Source organism: Bison bison, unplaced genomic scaffold (genome assembly GCF_000754665.1).
Source record: "Bison bison bison isolate TAMUID 2011002044 unplaced genomic scaffold, Bison_UMD1.0 scf7180017864280, whole genome shotgun sequence".
In the NCBI taxonomy this organism is placed as follows: domain Eukaryota; kingdom Metazoa; phylum Chordata; class Mammalia; order Artiodactyla; family Bovidae; genus Bison; species Bison bison.
The window spans coordinates 8,221,258-8,228,499 of record NW_011494852.1 but is presented as its reverse complement, the minus strand read 5'-3'; positions in this window follow the sequence as shown (position 1 = coordinate 8,228,499).

Sequence of the window (7,242 nt, the reverse complement as noted above, 5' to 3'; positions counted from 1 at the left end):
GCTGAAGAATTGATGCTTTTGAACTGTGGTGTTGGAGAAGACTCTTGAGAGTCCCTTGGACTGCAAGGAGATCCAACCAGTCCATCCTAAAGGAGATCAGTCCTGGGAGTTCATTGGAAGGACTGATGCTGAAGGTGAAACTCCAATACTTTGGCCACCTGATGCGAAGAGTTGACTCATTGGAAAAGACCCTGATGCTGGGAGGGATTGGGGGCAGGAGGAGAAGGGGATGACAGAGGATGAGATGGCTGGATGGCATCACCGACTCGATGGACATGAGTTTGGGTAAACTCCGAGAGTTGGTGATGGACAGGGAGGCCTGGTGTGCTGCGATTAATGAGGTCACAAAGCATCAGACACGATTGAGCGACTGAACTGACTGACTGACTAGAAAAAAAGATTGCTTTGAGGACCTTTGTCGGCAAAGTGGTGTCTCTGCTTTTTAAAACCTACCTGTCTAGGTTTGTCGTAGCTTTCCTTCCAGGAGCATCTTTTAATTTCATGGCTGACGTTACTGTCTGCAGCGATTTTCCACATACACAACAATTGACTGATACCTTGTCTGTCACTTTGCAACTTGTGTCCAGTGTGCGTGTCACCTTCCCCTCTGGCCTTTAAGTCCATATCAGTACAATTCGCAACTTGTTGGTGTGTGTCTGGTGTGTATGTGAGTGTGGCTTTCCTTTTTTAATATAACAGTACACTGTAGAGATAGGGGTTTCCTGGGTGACTTCCCAGGTGGCCCAGTAGTAAAGAATCCACCTGCCAATGCAGGAGGTGCTGGGGCTGCAGGTTCAATCCCTGGGTTGGGAAGATCCCCTGGAGAAAGAAATGGCAACCAACTCCAGTATTCTTGCCTGGAGAATCCCTATGGACAGAGGAGCCTGCCAGGCTACAGTCCATGGGTCACAAAGAGTCAGACATGACTGAGCACAGATAGCAACATAACATATAGATATATTATTCAGGTCGATGCCTATGGCTCTAACATTTTTTTCATGGTAGCTTATGTTGCTGAGTATAGGTGCACCTAGGGGTGATATTCATAGTGTCGATCACCCAGTGGTTGATTGACACCAGCACCCATCAGATTATTTTCTGGCCCTAGTCCTGGAGTCAGCTTCTTATAAGGCTCTGTTGAGTTAGATGTGAGCCTTTAGTTGGTGGATCATAAAGAAGACCAAGGGGTCCTGGGGATGAGGGATCAGGGTGGTTGGTGAGGATACCTGGAGGGATAGGACACTAGCAACCAAATGGGGGAGAGTCATTTCAACATTCCTGCCACCAACTATAGAGCCACACAGTGAGTGAAGCTAATTATCAGCTATGGAGGCATCATAATGGATTCAGTCACTCTTTGTTGATGGTCATTTGGGTCCACTCGTCTTTAACATCCTTTTAGGGCATTACCATGTATCCCATCCTGAGTTCTGCCCTCCATGATCCACACCACTTTGAGAAGCCAGATGCCTTCTACCCTGGCCATTTCCTGGATGCTCAGGGCAACTTTAGAAAGTTAGAAGTCTTCATTCCATTCTCCATGGGTAAGCCATGCTCTTTCTCCCCCAAGGGAATACCTCTTCACTCCCGCTCTGTGTGTCTTTCTGACTCAGTTCAGGCCCAAACACGTTTCAGCAAAAGATGAGATTTTGAAAGACAGAGAAAGCAAGACATCTAAAGAGACAAGGATAGCGGGGGGTGGTGAGGGGGCGGGGGAAGAAAGGGATGAGGTATGATGAGGGAGAAAGATGGAGACTCAGTGATAGAGATAAAGTGAGAGACACAGACACACCCTTGAACACACAGAACAGACAAATAAATGATCCATTATCAAGCACCTGCTATGTCCCAACAATGAGGAAAAGTGTTTACGGTTTTTCTTTCAAAATTAAAATAGCCATTTTTCTTCTAATTTACACAAATAAGGATGTAAAGTAAAAAGTTGGCATTAAAAATAGCCTTTAAGTCACTGCTAAATCAGACCTATTAATACTACAGAGAATGTCCTTTAAAAATATTTTCAATATTTACACATATGCAAGGTACGTGATCTGGGTTCAATCCCTGGATTGGGAAGATCCCCTGGAGAAGGGAACGGCTACCCACTCCAGTATTCTGGCCTGGAGAATTATATGGGCTGTATAGTCCATGAGGTTGCAGAGTCGGACACCACTGAGTGACTTTCACTTTTAAGGTATGTGAGATAGATAGATATATAATGGGTAAGTAGCTGAAAGAACAGTTAAAAGAAACAAAGGGACAGAAAGGAAAAGAAAGAAGAAAAATTCATTGATTTACTTCTTGTTAGCTAGTTTCATATTTAAAATACAAGCCAGTTTAGAATGAGATCCAGGAGTAATTAAGGAATATTTACTCCCAGAACTTTGCAGTTACCCGCAATCCATCACCTATCAAATGATTCAATTTTTAGCCACTATTTGAAATTTATATTTAAAATGTTTAATCTCCTTAGGTCTATTTCTGTTTGTTTTTATGATGATGCATATTCACATTGACTGTCTAATCTGCCTTTTCCAGCTATACAATATTATTTGAATTATTCTATCTGTACAATGTGTTTTAATATTTTACAGGTACCATTGCTCTTCTTTGTTCCTGTAGCATGTTTTATTTTTTTCCAAGCATAGTTTAGAATCATTTTGTCAAAGTCTCAAACAAAATTCCACTGGGATTTTATTAAGGTTAACCTAAACTTGTAATTTGATTCACATAGCTTTGACAAGTCTACATGTTGAATATATCCTAGACAAAAGATAGCGCGTCCATTTAGTCCTTCTCATATCATTGGAGGCATCTTGAACTTTTTAGCTAGGTTTTGTGTATTTCTTGCTAAATTTATTGCTAGGAAACATGGGAGGATTTGTGGCTATTGTTTGTAGAGCCTCTTTGTCAGGTTGGGCTATGGACTGCTGTAACAAAATGCCATAGACTGGATGGTTTAACAAAAAAATTATTTTCTCATGGTTCTGGAAGCCACAAGTCCGCGATCAGAGTGCCAGCATGGTCAGGTTCTGGTCTTCCTGGCTTGCACACGGCCGCCATCTTGCTGTGGCCTCACATGGCAGAGTGAGGGCTCTGGTATCACTTCCTCTTCTTACAAGAATCCTCTCCTCTCAAGGAAGCCCCACCCTAACCAGCTCACTTAAACTTAGTTATCTTCCAAGGTCCCTTCAGAAAATATCACCGTGGGTGTTAGGACTGTAACAAATAAATTTTGGGAGCACACACTTCAGTCCAGAAACACTCTTTTAAGAACATTTTAATTGTTTTAATAAGTATATCAGAAATCCACTGAGCTTTTGGGATGTTTATTTCTGTCATAACTGAACAAACTCTTTGTATTACTTTCATAACGAACAGTGTTTCCTTTATTCTCTTGGGTTTTTCTAATAAGTGGTGTTAGCATCTGTAAATGATAATGTTATGACTTAATTATTTCTTATGCTAAAGCCATATGTCATGTCATGTTTTCCCTAATATCAGGGCCTAGCACTTCTGGAATCATGTAATGTAATAGCACTGATAGTGAGCAATCTTGTCCAAGTCCTAACTTTGAGAGTATTTTTATTTTCTCTATGAAGCTGAATGCTGGCTATTGCCTATTCCAGATATTTTATGACTACTCTACCAAAGGAAATATCTTTCTTCTCCCTATTTTACAAGTTCTTCTTAAAATTTTAATTTAATACTCGCATTGAGTATTCTCGATAATTTTTTCAGCTCCTGTCAAGTGATCAAATTGTTTTTCTCCTTTGACCTCTTAAAGAAACAGTCAGTGCCTGAGTCTTGAATCTCTCTCTCTCGTAGAATTGAAACAGAGAGGCCCAGGAGGGCAGAGGGCTTGCTGAAGACCCAGTAGGAAGTCATGGTCTATGTAGGTCAGGGCACAGCTAAGCTATGATAAATATGCTTAATATCTCAAGAACTAAAAGTCAAAAGTTTATTTTTCTGCTCAGGCAATATGCTCCCCATCCCAGGTCATCACAGTCGTGTAGAAATGGAGCTAGTGGGAACTCTATCCAGACACACATAGAAACAAGGAAAACAGAATAACATGCACCTGTTTAGCCCTCAGGTCACTGGACAAAGCAAGTCCCATCCAAGTTCAATGTGCCAGAGACGTTTATGCCTCCAGAGATGTGCTGTGACTACTTATGAGCTGTGATGAACTTGGCCACACACACAAGGCAGCTCTCTGGGATCCCTTCCTTCCCACTGAGACTGCGGGTCAACAGGATACAGTCCAAACTGTGGCCCGGCCCAAGCACACACTGGTCCCTCTCTTGGTTATTCCAGTGGACACAGCCTGTGCTGAAGTCAGTTGTGGGTATTCAGGGCCCCACCTACACGGGCAGTTTTGTGATGGTCGACTTCACCTTCCAGGAAGACGTGAGTGAGTGTTATGATAGAAAATGAGGCTCAAGAGTGAGCAGGGCACTATTCAAGGGTACTTATCAAGCATGATGTGGGCATGAGCAGTCAGAAGCTCCATGGGTTGGGATGTGGGGACTGGGTCTGGGAGGCTGACTCTGTTGCCTGCTGATGGTGGGCAGGACCAGGGGGCTGGGAGGAGGGTCGAAGTGACCAGAAGAGTGCGGACACTAAGAAGCTTAGAGCAAAGGCAGTTTATCCACTGATTAGAAGTAGGTCACCATTTGTACAGCCAAGTGCCCACCCACTTCAGGACAGGCCAGAGATTTCAGTTCCCCTGTACCTCATAGCCAGGGCACGCTGCCAGAGATTTCTCCACTGTTTTCCCATTTTCTCATAAATTGGCTTAGTTGAGATTATAATTAATATATAGAGGCACACAACTTTCTAGATCTGTATGGGATAGGCTGAGAAGAGGCAGAACTGAAGTAGAACTTACAGACACACTCCTGCATGCACTGGCACATACACCCCCACTCCCCCCGCCGCAACACACACTAGTGTTGGTACTGAGGACAAGGATAGGGTCGCAAGTACTTTGCCTGCAAATCTATGTAAATGAGCATGCACATATTTCAGGACTGTGGAGGTGGGGCAGCCACATGTTTTCCAGGGATCCCCCTCCATTGACACCCTCTCCCTTACACCTGCAGGAAAACGCCTCTGTCTAGGTGAGAGCTTGGCCCGCTCAGAGCTCTTCCTCTTCTTGACCTCTCTGCTGCAGAACTTCTCCTTGGGGTCTCCCAAGGCCTGGAAGACATCAACCTCACGCCGAGAGATAGGGGCAGTGCGACCACCCGCTGTGTTCCAGCTCAGCTTCCTGCCTTGCAGGGGAGGGGGAAGGCATGAAGAGGCTCAGATCCCCTTGGAGTCTTTGCCTCCAGCCCCTCTCTCTGTCCAGAATTAAGGTGTGCAGGCTCCTGACTCCTCCCTGCTCACTCTCTCCTGTGGAAAGTCCCTTCTGTGGTCTCCCCATCACCTCCAACCTGCTTAGTCACCCTCATCCCCAGATGGCCTGCACTGTTAACTGAGGATATTTCAGCGTCAAGAAATACCTGCAATATCTTAGTGTCACCACCAAACCCCCCAGCACAGTTAGGAAAACTGAGGCCCAAAAGGAGGACAACAAGATTTAGACCCAAGCTTGCCCAGAACAGCAGCATCAGTACCAGATCTCCTGCCTCCCATCCTTGTCTCCATCTGCTCCGCACACCCCTGCCCTCCTCCTCCTACCTTGAATTGACATGGCTAATTCAGCCCTCAACTTCTATGCTGTGTATCTTCCTCCCCTCTCTGATTTTATCCTCCAAAACCAGTGAGACCAAAATAAAATTCTGTTCTTTCTGGCCAATGGCTATCTGTGCTCCCTTGCTCTCTCTCTCTCTCTCTCTTAGGTAAAATTCATGTATTATAAAATTAATGTTTAACCAGTTTAAACAGTTCCATGGCCTTGAGTCCAATCACTATGCTCTGCACCATCATCTTTTTCTTCCAAAACATTTTAATCACCCCAAAAGGAAACTTTGTCCCCTTATCAGGTAACTCACCACTCTTCCTTCCCTCTAGCCACTGGTGTGTTTTTTTGTCTATTCTGGAAGTTTCCTATAAATGGAATCCTACTGCACATGTATTACAAACTGTTCCGTTATAAAATACTTTATAAGAGGACTTCCCTGATGGCACAGTGGATGAGAATCTGCCTGCCAACAGAGGGGACATGGGTTTGATGCCTGGTCTGGGAAACTTCTACATGCCGCGGTGCAACTAAGCCTGTGCATCACAACTACTGAGCCTGTGTGCTACAACTACTGAAGTTCAAGTGCCCAAAGCCTGTCCACAAGAGAAGCCACCACAATGAGAAGCCCGGACACTACAAGAGAGCAGCTCCAGCTCTCCGCAACCAGAGAAAGCTCACATGCAGCAACGAAGACCCATCGAAGCCCCCAATAATTAATTAATTACATTATGAAAAATACTTTAAAGGGATGCAGTAATTGGCAGTTCAAATCACAGTTTTTCGTATACAAAATACTTTATTATTTTGAAGGCATTATTAAAATAAGTTTGTCTTTTCCAAGTACATGTCAGCATACCATGATCTTAAAATGTCAAGCATTACAGCAAAGGTCCATCTAGTCAAAGCTATCGTTTTTCCAGTAGTCATGTATGGATGTGAGAGTTGGACCATAAAGAAGGCTGAACACTTAAGAATTGATGCTTTTGAACTGTGGTGTTGGAGAAGACTCTTGAGAGTCCCTTGGATAGCAAGGAGATCCAACCAGTCAATCTTAAAGGAAATCAGTCCTGAATATTCATTGGAAGGACTGATGCTGAAGCTGAAGCTCCAATACTTTGGCCACCTAATGCAAAGAGCAGCCAACTCATTGGAAAAGACCCCGATGCTGGGAAAGATTGAAGGCAGGAGAAGGGGATGACAGGATGAGATGGTTGGATGGCATCACCAACTCGATGGACATGAGTTTGAGCAAGCTCTGGGAGATGGTGAAGGACAGGGAAGCCTGGCGTGCTACAGACCATGGATCAAAAAGAGTCAGACACGACTGATCAACTGAAAAATGAACAACGAACAACAAGCACTGCCTTGTAGATATCCAACTGCGTTAAAAAATAACCAAATGCTTTACAATCTACAGTTTGCTGATTATCGAAACATCATACTTTATAATCTATGTACTTTATGGTGTAATATTTAAAATCGTTCTGCTGCTGCTGCTGCTGCTAAGTTGCTTCAGTCGTGTCTGACTCTGTGCGACCCCATAGACGGCAGCC